The following is a 14,702-nucleotide window of genomic DNA, read 5'->3' on the forward strand; positions in this document are numbered from 1 at the left end:
TTTTTTTGGCTCGTGTGGCTGCGCAGTTTTTGGATCATATTTTACGCTTCAATAAAATTTGGTGAAAAACAAGAAAAGGCAAGCAGCGTCAACTAACCAACCAATCGCGCCTCCACCACTCGACTCGAGTGAGGGCTGGGGGCTAGGGGCTGTTTGTCAACCTCCCTGGCCCACAGCGGCAACGGCAAAAAAAAGTGAAAATTGTGAAAAATTCACTCCTGTGTGAATTATTAAGTTTCACATGGCCAATGTTATTGTTGTTGTTGTCGCTCCTGTTGCTTTTTGTAACATTGTGTGCGTGTGTGTGTTTGTGTTTTTGTGTGTTTGTCACGTGTGTGTGTGTGTGCGCGCTTGTTTGTTTGTATAAAAAAAATAAAGCAAAAGGCACACAAAGTTTTTAATAAACTTTCGCACGCCAGCCTCACTTGACTATAGTCAAGTCCCAGTCGACGGCCTCCACTACCTCGCCCGCTACCGCTCCTACTCCTGCCCTTTGAGCGCCTGCTCCTCTCCATCAACTTTCGTCGCGTACATATACCCTAAGTGGGGGCGTGGCACTGCCAGGGCACACAAATATGATTTCATTGTGGCAAATATTTTGATAGTACGCCATCGCTTGCGGTTGCACGAGCCGGAGCTGTGGAGCCGTAGCCTAGGGTAGTTAAGAACTGGCCCGAGCCATCCAAATTGGAGCGACCTAGCTGAGAGCAGGCGCCGTCAAAGGGCAACAACTTTTCAAAATTGTTGTTTTTGTTGCACTTTCGGCGCCCACTTTTCATTCTGTGGTAGTTTTAATGGGGCCAACATCATCGAAGTTGGTTCTTAATAGGCTTATAAAATGCTTAAATATGTACGTCAACTGAAAGGTGTATGTAAGCCGGCGAGTGACTGGCAATGTATGCGTGTATGTGTACGTGTGTGTGTGTGTGTGTGTGTGTGTGTGAAACTGAAGAAAAGTGCTTAAGTCGACTTATTTCATAATTGAGATATAAATCAAGCTGCTGCTTATAGTTGTAAAAGAAGAGTTGCGAGTGGCATAAGAGCGAAGGGATATACATTGCTGATAATAATGAGAGTTTAAGTTTGCTAAGGAGAACCTACATAAATACTTTTTGGATATAGAAATGAAAATTCGACTATAAGTGACTAATTCTTGTTTATTCTTGTTTGCTCCTTATTTATTTATGGTAGATATTTATCATTAAATATTATTTATATTTATTCTAAGCTAATTTATGTTCGTCTATTGGAATAAGAATAAACATTTTTTAGCTCATCAGTAGCAGAATTTAATATCGATATATATTAATAACTCATTAGTAAGCTGTAGTTGATATCGATATATCAATAGCTCAACCATAGCATCTAACTCTTAAGAACTAAAGACTTCAAGTAGAGCACGGTAGCATTTCAATAAAGCTTACCAAAAATATAGAAGTATTGGAGCTACAGTTTTTCTGTGAGTTGAAGAACAGAGACTGTGACTAAGCCTCTCAGTAAGAGTGGTGTGGTGCTAGAAGCTCTTCTAGTAGTTCAAGCTCTTAAAAGTTGTGGTACATACCATATTAAACATTTTAAACCTGTGCAAATATCACCAAAACCCAAACAAAGGTTGCTCGCTCAACGAAATTCATAGACCTCTCTCTCTCTCTCTCTCTCTCTCCCTCTCTCTCTCTTTCACTCGCTCTCCAACTCATTCTCATGTAGCTCGTGTCATAAGTCTTATCCCAATCCGGCATTCATTAACTTTATGGCGGCATCTTAACCAAAAATTCAAATGCTTTGCCACGCCCACATGGCAACTTCTACCCGGTTTTATATAAGCTTCATTTAATTAAATTGACATTGTTTGCTTGCCTTTTTTTTTCGTCAATTTATTTTAATACAAGCGTGACTGTGAGAGTACCTGGAACCGAAAGTCTAACTGAGGTAGATAGAGAGGGCCCTGGCGCTGGGAACGGGACGTGCAGTTAAATGTCATAAAAATGGAAAATAATAGCAACTGCCGACAAGGAAGCAGCATCAAATGCTGATAATGGAAAAGAACCTACACCAGCAGCAGGAGTAGGAGCACGAGCAGGAGCTGGAGCAGCAGCAGCTCCCATTCCAAGACTCTTGCCACGCATAAAACTTTGCACATAAATTTCAAACCAACCATTGAGATGAGTCTGGGAATGAGAGCTGAGCGAGCAGGGGACGGGCGACTCTGCGTTGACTCTAAGGCCACAAATGGTAAGCGGGTGAGGTCAGGGTTCAGGTTCAGGTTCAGGTTAAGGCTATGGAGGAAGCGAGCAAGCGTAACAATCAAAGGTGAAAAACTTTGCAAACTATGCGAAAGCAAACAGGCAAAAAGTCAATATTAATATTCACTTAGCAAAGGTCCAACCAGCGAGAGGGAGAGGGAGAGGCAGAGGGAGAGGGAGGGCGCACCAGAGCTGGGGCAATGGGTGGGATATGCTGACAATGGCCAGGCAAATGCCAAGCAAATTGAAAATGCGACGAAAAACGTGAGACGCGCCAACTTTTCCACCTCAACGTGCCCGAGTGCGTTTATTTTTATCAAGATTAGCATTTGGCTCGTCTGTCAGCCAGCCAGCCAGCCACTCCTCCTCCTCCTCCTGCTCCGCCCTGGCCAACTCTCGCACGGATCTCAGTTATTGAATAGGCAAACAGAAAAGGCAACGTCGTCGACATGGAGCACAGACAATGCTGCAGATTCTTTGCCTCGATTCCCCAACTCGAATCGCTTTGAAGTGCGGCACGCACAAATTGTCCCACTCTAACAATATCTCTCTCTCTCTCTCTCTCTCTCTCTCTCTCTCTCTCTCTCGCTCTCTCTCTCTCCCTCTCTCTGCGCGTCAAAGATGAATTGTTGATGTCGCCGCTGTCACCAGGCGGCAGTTCTCCATTTGCCGTCTCCTGCTCCTGCTGCCGGCCTGCTCTGCTTGGACCATATAATTGAGTGTCTGCAAAACTTTCAAGTGCCTCCGCTGTGGCAATTTGGCAAAAGCCTTTGCCACAAAATGTTGCCGCACGCATAATTAATGCAATTGTTGGCACAGCCGACACAGCCGTAGACAGAGCTCTGTTGTTGTTGTTGTTGTTTGTTTCGTTGCGTTCTGCTTAGAACTGTTCAGCTGGTCAGCTGCCGGCAAGCGAACGGCCCCCACAAATTGTGGGCGTGGCGGTCACTTTGTCAGCCTGACAGAGCTAAACGCAAAATTGTGTTCTTTTCGGAGACTTTGTCGCATGTTGCATGTCTCTGCATTCCACAGAGCATAAAATGCTTTTAAACATTTTTATTTGTCATTTAAATTTTAGAGGTGACTTTAACTATTTAAGCATATTTTTTGATATGAATTGAAGCCATATTCTGAATCGGTAGGTATTTAAAATATTATGACAATAATTTTTCAAGCTTAAAGAAACCTTTGTGGTGCTTCAGTTTGTATTTAAGATTTACTTGAAATTTGTTGCTCATTTTTAATTTTTATTTATTTTTTATTCATTTTTTATCTTTATTTAATTTTTAAAAATTTTTTAACTTTAATTTTAATTATTTTTTAATTTTAAATTTATTTTTAAAATTAGAATTTGTTTTTTTAATATTTTTTGTTTTATTATATTGCAATTTATTTGAAATAATTCTATATAACATTTAAATAATTATTATGTTGACCAGTGATGCTTGATTGGTTTCTGAGAATATTTTGAGATGGGTTGAATAGTTTAAAGCCCCAAATTTCTTTAAATCTTATCTACCTAAAAAATATAATTTATATATATATATAAATTTATTATATATTATATATCAATATCTCATATAAATGACATTCACCAAAACAAATTTAATTAACGTACGATTCAAGTCCTCTAAGTTTTATATCCAATTTAATTCCCGATAAACCACTTCCTGTTATATTATATAGTTTAACCATAAAGATAACAACATGTTAGCATACACACATTTCCGTATCTATTAATTGCGTTTGAAGTATTAGATATGGCCAGCACTTCAGTTAATCGTTAGCCTTTCACGAGCATTTTGGCCAACTTTACACTTAATATGTCACATTTTCCCTCTCCCTCTCTCCCCCTCCCTCGCTCTGTCTCAACTCTTCAGCAAACACACGCTAGATAAAGCCGAAAACTTTATTTGACCATAACCCAGGCACAACATAATAATAAAAACCAGTTGAGCATCTCTTCCATTTAGTGCAGTAAAGCTCCAGCAACAACAGCTGAAAAGCAGAAAGAATGAGCGACAAAAACTGCAAACTGCAAACTGCATATAAAGATAAAATATTTTCATTTGCCAGGCAGTCGCCACTGTTGCCGCCTCCTGCTCATCCCTCTTCCTGCTGCTGCTGCTGCTGCTGCTGCTGCTGCTGCTGCTGTGGGCCGTGCTGCTCGGTCATCCATCCATTGTGCACTTAATGCAATTGTCGCATTATTTTTGGGCTCCGCCACTTGGCGATCCTCATACAGAGCGGGGCGATATATATTTTTAAATACCTAGTTCGCAGTTTTTGTGTCTATTTTATGGTGTTTGGGGTTTTTATTTTGCCGCATGGCGTCTGCTGCGCTCGTTGCCTGCTGCAGGCAGCACGTTGCACGTTGTCTGTCTGTCTGTCCGTCTGTCTGCATCTGCTGCTGCGTCTGCCACGGCGTCTGCAACAGCGAGACAGCTCGAGATATTCCACTAGTTCTTGTTGTTGTTGTTGTTGTTTTGGTGCCGCTTATTAAGCCATTTGAAAAGGCGCTGCCGCAGTTTGCGCTTGTCTACCCTCTCTCTATCTCTCTCTCTGCGTTTTTTTATTCTATTTATTTTTTTCTGTGTTGCAAATCAACTGAAGCACACCACAACAACAACAACAACAACTGGCAATGGATGGGAAAGCAGACAGAAACTGACATAAAAAATTAAATATAATTTCGTTCTTGGACGCTGGCACATGTGCGCAAAGTTTACCATTTTCCCAGGCAGCTTCAACTTTCTTGGCTAATACCTCAACAGCGAGTCTAAAACATTTGCTAGTATATATATTGCCTAATTTAATTTTAATGAATGTTAGCTTACAACTTAGCTTAATTTGGCAATGCATAAATATAAAAGAAAATAAAAAGAACCTATAAATGAATTTATATTAAAATAATAAGTTAAATTAAATTAAAATAAAATTAAACCATAAATAAAAATTAAAAAAGTTAATAAATAAATATATATGAAAAAATTATTTTGAGTTGAGACAAATAAACTGCGAAATAATATAAAAAAGGAAAGGTTACCCGAATTCCAATTAAAAATACAAAGTAAAAACTAAATAAATAAAGTAAAATATTTATAAAGACTTACAATAAAATAAAATATATAAGGAACTAAAAAGATAAAAAATATATATAATAAATACAGTAAATTAAATACAGAAACGGTTAATAGAAGTTGTTACAACATAAATAAAAAATAAAGTAAAATAATAGATCAAATTGGTATGTAAATAAATACAAAATAAATTTTGGCTAAAAATAAAATTTAAATATTAATTTAAAAAGAATAAAAACATAACAGTAATAAGATAAAAATAAAATTAAAGCAATAATAAATAATATAGTTATTAAAGAAATATTAGGTAATAATCTGCAATAATAATAAGCAATAATAAAATAATATATTATTTGTTATATAAAAAATAGTTTTTGTAAAGAATTAAATATTAATAAGCACTTTAATTACTTTTGCATTTAATCCAATTTCATATCGAAATACGTTTAAATACTGTCAACACATTGCTGTTGGCCTGCTGCAGCTCGCCATATCGCTCATACATCACGTTGTACGCCAGTGAATAATATCGATTTTCACTGGCAGCCTTAAAAAAAAAAAAGGAGTCGAGTACAACGCACTTTGCGTTTTGGCTGCTGCCAAATGGCAGCAACAGGAACAACAAAAGAGGAAGAAGAAAAAAGAAATACCTACAACAAAATAAAAGTCTGCCGGCAGAGTGTGAGAGGGAGGGAAAAAACTTTGGGCCACTGGCACAATAATTTGGCACGCAAACCTTTTTTTCGGACGCCAAGGCAAACATTTTCCTGCAGCTAGGGTTGAGGCCGCTGCCGCAAGCCATGGCAAAGGCGTACACGGGGTACCGAGGCTGAAGTTCGGGGACTGTGCTTTTTAGGCAGCCGTAGGGCGCGTGAATAAGAAATGAAGTGAAATACGTTGTGCAGCTAGTGGCGTCCATTAAAAATTCGCCAAAAAGCCAACACGGAGCCAGGCACTGGGACACAATGGCGCCGGGCGACTTCAGCTGGAGCTTGCTCCAAGCAAAGCAACAAAGCAGATTTTGGCCACTGGTTCAGTGTACTCCGCATATTTGCTCTGCGGATAACGTATAACAATTAGAGTGCTCACTGTTCATTTTTATGAAATCTCCCAAGAGAGAGGAAGAGAAAGCGGGAGATAGAGCGAGAGCTTAGCTCTAATATCATGTGTGTGTGTGTGCCAATTAAATATTTAGCTAGATTTTCGTTTTTAATTTATTTCGAAAGGGTTTTGTGGCACCACCACCACGAACCACCGTCGTTGTCGTTATGCAAATGTGCCACTATGAAATGGGTCAAAGTTTAATATGTGAGTGTGTGTGTGGGTGTGGGTGTGAGAGGGGGGCGTGTTCAAGCAGCTCTACTTATTTACGAGCAGACCAGCAACATTTTTTTCGGCATATTAAAGTATTTTGCACGGCCAACGTGCTTGGCATGCTAATATGAGAGAGAGAGAGAGAGAGAGAGAGAGAGAAAGAAAGAAAGAGAGAGAGAGAACTAGCAGCTAGAAATATATATAGATCCATGGCAATACGTTCCATTGGCTTGTGCAACAGTTAACATAAGCAAAGTGAGGAATTAAATAATAAATAATAACACTATAAGCCTCAAATTTGTTTTGCATATACAGCACTGTCCAGCTGAATAGGTTTGACGTTTTACAAAATTAAAAAAAAAATTTTTTTCTTAAACTTTAAACTCGAAATCTATTCTATTGCATATATAAATAAAAAAAAAAAAACAATTTAAAAAATAATAATAAAAATAAAAATAATAATAAATAAATAAGAATTATACAAATAAATAATATTTATTTATTTTAAATAAATAAAAAAGAATTATACAAATAAATAATAAATAAATAAATAAAAAATTAAATAAATAAATAAATAAATAAATATATGTATATATAAATAAATAAGAATCAAATAAGTAAGAAATGAATACATAAATAATACGTAAATGTAACAATTAAATGATTAAAAATCAAAATAAAAATATCAATATAGATATGTAAATAACTAAAGAATATTAAAATTTATATTTTTATGATTTTTATTATTTTTTATCAATATATTTACATTTTTAATTTAATTTTCTATTTTATTTTCTACCAATATTAAATAACTAAGTATACTGTATTTAAAAAATAATTATATAAATATTATAAAGCAAACTTCAAGGAATTCATTAGCTTAAACAATGAAATGCAGCAAAATGATATATAAAATACTATTTAATATTTCTTAAAAATTGCATTAAATATTTGTTATCAAGTAAACGCCTTGAATAATAACTCGATTGTTTTGCAAAGCGAGTAAAAATAGAAATATGATAAATAAATTAAGAAAATTTAGACCAGATTCTTTAAATCTATTCAAATGAACGGCGCTGTTCATACATAAATATATGTATATATTAATTTTCTTATACACCAATATATTTAGCTCTTACATCATTTCTCTGTGACTAAATCAAAGGGTTGAAAAACACACTCAGAAATTAAGAATAAAATAAATAAACCAAATGCCTGCCATTGTTTGGCAATGTCACTAAATATTTTGTTCGAAATTCAACGGACAGGAACATAAATTAATTTAACAAATGAACAAACTGAATGAAGAGCGCTCAGCAATCCCAGGAATTTAACCTGGACACATAAATTTTCGTCGAGAAGTGTAACAAATGCTCATTAATATGCCAGACACATATTGCGGGTGGCAGCAGGCCCTGCCGCTGGCCCCACATGGGGGTGGAGTGGGCAGCCTTCAGTGGAATGCGAAGGGGGAGGGGGGCACAGTGCGACGCGCAGCTGAATATAAAATTTATTAATTGGCAGCTAAATAAGTCGCAAGAATTTACACGTTAATAATTTTATTAGCAAGCTGTTGCAAGTGGGCGCCGCTGCGGGCGTAGGGGCGTGGCTGTGACAGCTGCACGCAGACACTTTCAAATTCCACTTTGTCAAAGAAAAAATATATATATGAAAAACAAAATGTGGAAATCATAAAAAATGTGAAATATGTTGCCAAAAAGGGGGCATCACAGCAGCTTTTGCTAATGTCCACAGCTTGTGGGCGTGGTTGCTGTTTGAACTTGTGCTCGAAACAAACGAAAATTGTTAAATAAAATGTATAAAATGTACATAAAACATGCACAAACTATTTTTAAAACACTCGCCGGACAGATGTTTCCCCAATGGCCGTGGAATCAATAAATTATAATCATAGCAAGCAGGAGACGGCACTGCTGCGGCAGGAGGCGGACGCAGAGGCGATGCCCAAAAATTAAAGCAATGCGCGACTGCTACAGCTCTGCCGCTGCCCCCGCTGCTGCTGCTGTTCATTTCCAGCTGTTGAACACAATTTAAGTTAAGTGTTTTACTTTTAAGGCACCACGCCCACACATTGGCAGGGCAGCAAAGTCAAATGCGAGCGAGATGGAAGAGAGTGTGTAAAAGAGAGAAAGCAAAATTCATTGCCTTTTAATTGCAGTTGGCAGTTGATACGAACAATTCTCAACTGACTGTATATGTGCGTCTGTATGTGTATGTGTGTGTTTGTGTGTGAGGCGAATCCCGACCTTTCCCCATACATAAATTTCACTGTTAATTGAATGCAGGCACTTGAAAAATGGCCAGACTATTGGAGCTGACTGGGCCAATGGCAACCTGTTGAGTCCGCTGAGTGATTTATGGAACTTTTAGCCCCAAAAGAATCGACAATGAGAACTGTGCAGTGGAGACAATTTTTGGGGACACTTTTGGGGACACTTTGTGCAGTGTAAGATAAAACTATTGAGAAGAAGAAAAAATAGAACTGAAAAATAAAAGAAATTGGTATTGAATGGAATGTTAGAAAAATAGACAGATATAAGTTAAGGGAGAGAGAGAGGGAGAGAGATTGTGTTGAGACTCTAGAAATTTTCAAAGGATATACATACATATATGTATATGTAAGAAATATTCTTAGAAATTAAAAAAGTGCATGGCTTGTATAAGCTTAGACTAGATGATGCTTAAGCCAAATTATACTTCTAGATTCAAGCTAAAATAAAAATATATAAATATATAGAATATATTTATAGATAATTCATTGCAATTCCCTTAGCTTAGGTGTTATTTTCCTCAATTGGAAAAACAACAAAGCTGCCGTTAACGACATTTTCCCGAGAAATGTCTGCCTAAATAACTAGGGAGCAGCAAATCAATAAATTGCTTGCCCATCCAAGTGAAACTGGAGAGAATAGAAGCAAAAATAAGTAGAGAAAATATCTAAAATAAAAATAACTCGCACAAAATCAATGAAAATCAATGAGGTGCCTATAAAGTGTCCTCAGCGTGGATAAAGCGCAATCGATGGCCGCATATTTTGGCAGTATTCGTTTTTTGTATTTTTAAAAATGGCCAAACGCGGCTGCTTGACAACGAGCCCTGAATAGGGAAGCACACACACATGGGTTATTGCAATTCATGTATTTGCCTTTCTTTTTGTCGGATAATTGAATTATATTTACGCATAAAATTTATTTATTCACGAAGTGAAGCCGCAGCACGTAAAAGTAATTTAAATTCATTTAGTCGCCCTGGCGACGGCTAGACAGCTGCAATAGCTCGTTCTTATACCCCAAGAGTATTGGCAGGGCAGGGACTGTCAGAGACTGCCATATGGACAGACTGGCCAAAGATCAGAGCATTTAGTTGAACTAAAGCTGAGCTGAGGCAGAACTAAACAGATCTCTGCCTGGGAAATGTGAGGGTATATATAGCTCCAACAAACACTTGTTGCACTTCTCTGCCTGCTTATGTCATATGGAATCCCTTTTAACTAACTGGCAGAGCTTTGAGCTGTCAGGGGAAGTACAAATAGGTGAGCAGCATCTGCCAGATTTTTGCGCTTTTCAGTTGAACTAAATAGTAGAGCTCTTCGGTTTTTGCTCTCATTTGGCAAAGTCCTGCGGAAATGGCAGAAGAGAAGCTCTGACGCCCTGGTCTCTGCCTCGTTGAGCGCATTTCCGTGTTGCATTAAAATCGTATTACTTTATATATAGATATGTATATGTATTTTTTTGCGGGCACAGGAAATTTGATGGCAATTGCTTTAAACTAGCCAAAGCACAGCAAGAGCTCATCAAATTGCTCTTATCTGTGTGATTTCCGTAGCCTAATTGCATTCCAAGTGAGACCTGTGGCTTGGCATGAAATGGAATGTGGAATGGTGTGGAGTGCAGTGGAATGGAATGGAAATGAAATCAACTCACCTTGTACTTGGGCATGTATTTGTGCTGCTCTGGGAATAATGCTGCAAAGAGAGAGTTGAGGAAAACTAGGTTAGCAGTGTTAATTGAATACATGAAAAGAAAGAGAGGGGAGAGAGAGAGAGAGAGCTGTCCCAGCTACGTTTAGTTTAAAGACAAATTGCATATGCAAACAGGATCTAGATCTATTTAGGTCTTTGGACTCAGGAAACAGCCATATCAAAAGGTTATCAGTTTTCTGTGTTTTTCTGTTCTGATTGGCGCGTCACTTATGCATGGCATAGCAGAGGTAACTAAACATATGTGGCTGCTTGTTGGCTGACTTACTTAGCAGCTACTTATGTACGTGGCGAGCTGCTGCTGCTGCTGCCTGTCAGCAAAGTTTTCAGCGCTGTCAGCCAAGGCAACAACTCAACTGGCTGAGTTGCATGTGCAACGTGCCACGTGCAACGCGATGGCTGATAAGCGACACACGCACACATGGGTGTCCATGAAGGGCTGCAACAACAACAGCAATAACGATAACTAACGGACATGCATCAATGAGAGTTGCTCAAGTAGTTGGAGCAAAGGTCGAAGCTGAACTGAGCTGAACTTTGTTAATAAAAATAAGAACTAGTGCAGTTGAACTAGTTCCGTAAGTGCAGCCCTCGCTGTGGCTTGCCATAAACTAAATCTGCAGTCCTTTCTTCAACCGTTTTTGTGTTTCACCTGTCAAACTTTGCCATAAGAACTAAATTTGCATTTTCAATGCACGCACACTCACGCACTAATCGGCGAATCAAATGCCAAGTGGCTGTCATTAGTTAGTTAGTTGGGCCAAGCAGAACTCCACATCTTCAGTTCAGTTCTGGGCCTTGACAGTTTTGGTTTCCGTTTTAATTTTCTTTGCGTGTGTGTCTCGAGGTCGAGCTACGCAATATAAATTACTCATACGCCATGTCGTCGCCACGATTCAAATCAGCCATGTGCAGCATTTAAGCCAACTGTATCAGCGAGCTGGCCACAAAATCACAGCTGAGCTCGAGAGCGGCCAATGTGGCGTATACTTGATCTTGTTACACACAGATAAATGTCAATTTATTTGCCACACTCCAAAACACTAAGCCGATGGATGGGTGGCCTTCAGCCAGCTAACTGTGTGGCTTCTCGTCTCTCACTCACTCACTCACTCTCTCTCTCTCTCTCTCTCTCTCTATCTATCTCTCTTTCTCTGTCTGTTTGTGTGGGCGAGCTGTAATCGATAAGCAGCGAGGCTTGACGCAGCTTGACTTGACTGAGGGACTTGCTGCCACTTGGAAATTCCATTTAAATACAGTGCTCGCCCTTCGCTCTCTCCCTCTCCCACTCCTCCTCCCTCTCTCTGTCTATATCAGCTATCAAATTATGTTGAAATTTATGCGCCACAGCAATATTTTTAATGAGCATTCCACTAATTAATAATTGCCGCTTATTACAGTTGCGCTGCTCAAATGGCAGCTGATTCCATTTAAATGTTGTTTATTAAAGACTTAATTTAGCAATTTCTAATGCTTAAAGATATTTTCCTTTTTTTTTTTGTGGAAAATCTCTGTCAATGGCACAAAAGACTCATTTGTTCTCGCTTTGCAGCTCTCTTTATCACTCTTTATTGCAATTGCTTAGCCCGCCGTCTCCTGCCAACTGGTCTGGCCATTGTCTGGCATTTCTAAAACGCAGCTCAGGTGCATTTTACACGCTTTTACGTATTTTATGTTTAAGCGGAAGCATAAAAGCCCCGCCAGAGCAAATCCAAATGCTACATCATTTTCAGCTGGCCGCAAATAAAAAGCAACGCAAAGGCCATGAAAATTGAAAATGAAAGTTAAATTGCAAACAAAAAAGGGAATATGAAAGGCAGAGAGAGAGAGAGAGAGAGAGGGACAGTGAGAGAGAGAAAGTATTACTTATTTTTATGCTGCCCTTTTATATTGGTCGGGTATGTCGCGTACCGCAGACGATTTCGTTTTGCTTTTCTGGTCACAGCTGGATGCTGGACCCTTCGCAGCCGCCCCGCCTCGCCGCCCTTCGCCCTTCGCCACACACTCAGTCAATAACATCAATAGACGGCAAATAAAAATCGCCCCTTTTCATGTGGGTGTGGACACTGGAGGTGCCCAAATTTTTCGATTTGCGCTTTGTTTGCTGGCTATATTGTTGCCATTTAAGCCAATGTCTGGGCTGGCCAAGAGGGGCCGTCGAAACCAAATAAAATGAAAGCCAAAACCAGCCACGCAGCAAAAATGCTGAACAGCAGCAGGAGCAGGAGCAGCGTCAGTTGCTGTTAACGGCTGATGGGCAAAGGCTAAAGGAGTAGTAGCAGCAGTCCATAGGTCCGCTGGGCCGTGGTCCAGCCAACTATTAATATTGAAACTGTGATTGCTGCTAAATCCTTTCACGCTTTTGTTTTTCTTTCAATTTCAATGCCAGTCACAGGTCTAGCGGAAACGGAAATCGCTGCCCTAACGAGCAGCTGCCGTCAAAGCCAAAGCCAAAGCCAGAGCCAGAGCCAAAGTCAAAGTCAGCAGACAGTTTTTGATTGTTTGACGTCTGGTCTGGGCTGCTGTGTTTCGGTTTCAGTCTCTGTTTGTTTTATTTCCATCTCTTCATTGTCTTTTCTACTTTTTTTTTGGTTAGATTGCGGCATAGCCAATTATTTTAGACAAGTAATTGCTAGAGAGCAGCGCCACGGCATTTGTAGAGCAGACAAATTGTTTGGGGAGCTGGTCCCTTAGCCAGTTAGAGCTGGCATAGCTTCAGTCGCGTCTCGGCTGCGTTTTCCCATCGGCCAAGCGCCATAACTCTGGCTACCAATAAATTATTGTTTTCTGGCCCGTGGGTAATATGAGCTCTGCTCTGCCCTGCCCCTGCTCTGCTCTCGATGGGCGCCAATGTATTTGCTTACCCGGGGCCAACAAGAGCTTGACATGCAGAAGCCGCTTAAGCGCACCCCGCAACGTATTGGATTACAGTCTTCACTCCTTCAGCGCGACACAGTCACAATTGCACTTCGGCCCGGATAGCGGCTTATAGCCGTCATGCGAGACACTTGAGAAAATCGTAATGCGGGGGCGAAACTTTAGAACTTTCGGTGGCAAATATATATACAATATGTGTATATGTACATATATGTCTATATGTATACATGTATAAATATTTTTTAGAAGACGCGGAAGTGGCAACACACTGAACTGCTTGAGCGGCTCATTTGCAGTGATTTACTTAAATGAAGCGAATGCTAAGAGGCTATCAAGTGGTCTCTATTAGCGTTGACAGCCTTAAGTATGAAGCGCTAATAACTTACAGTGCCTTGAAGCAGTTAGCTGACACACCAAAGGGATACTCTGGGGAGAGTAGCAATAGGGAGATGTGGTTGAAGTGTAAGTATATTATAAGTCACTTATGTTTAGCTATTACTATCTATGTATAATATAATATATTTATATTTTGAATTGCATATACTACTCCTATTTCAGATGATATTACAAAATAATAAAATAAATATTAAAATTTATTTAATATATATATATATATATATATATATATGTATATTTTAAATTAAATTTAATTTTAATATTGAATAAACTACTCACATTCCAGTTAATAATATAAAATAGTAAAATTAATATTAAAATTAATTTTAAAAATATATATTAAATTTAATATGTATTAAATACAGATAAAATGAAAAATATAATATATTATTATCATAAATAAAATATATATACAAAAATATGCATATTTATATTTATAATAATAAATATATAATATATATATATTAAATTAAATAAATAAAAAAAGGAAATAAATAAGTAAATAATATTTATATTTATTATTATTATTTTTTATTTATTTGTATTTATTTTTCTGCTATATATATGTCAATATTTTAATATATTTCATATATAAAAATCAATAAATATTTAATTTCGATTTTTGTTTTATATTTATATTTTATTTATTATATTATTGGATTTTTATAAAATTTTAATTAATTCTAATACTTTATTATAGGTGTAAATAAACTCAACGATAAATAAGTAAATATTTTTCTTGAGCATACAAATAGTTTTATAGATATATTCTATATAAATAATCTAAATTTG

At 37.9% G+C, this 14,702-nt stretch overlaps 1 protein-coding gene across 1 annotated transcript in view; it reads right to left on the minus strand.

The window, feature by feature from the left end:
- Fili (Fish-lips) overlaps window positions 1–14,702 on the minus strand; it is a 121,795-nt gene that overhangs the window by 24,464 nt on the left and 82,629 nt on the right. The window contains exon 2 of the mRNA XM_089260970.1: window positions 10,582–10,622. The gene's annotated coding sequence lies outside the window, so the exon portion shown is untranslated. The remainder of the gene's footprint in view (window positions 1–10,581; window positions 10,623–14,702) is intronic.

The sequence above is a fragment of the Drosophila navojoa genome, chromosome 5 (genome assembly GCF_054131105.1).
Source record: "Drosophila navojoa isolate 15081-1374.11 chromosome 5, UAZ_NAV_1.0, whole genome shotgun sequence".
In the NCBI taxonomy this organism is placed as follows: Eukaryota; Metazoa; Arthropoda; class Insecta; order Diptera; family Drosophilidae; genus Drosophila; species Drosophila navojoa.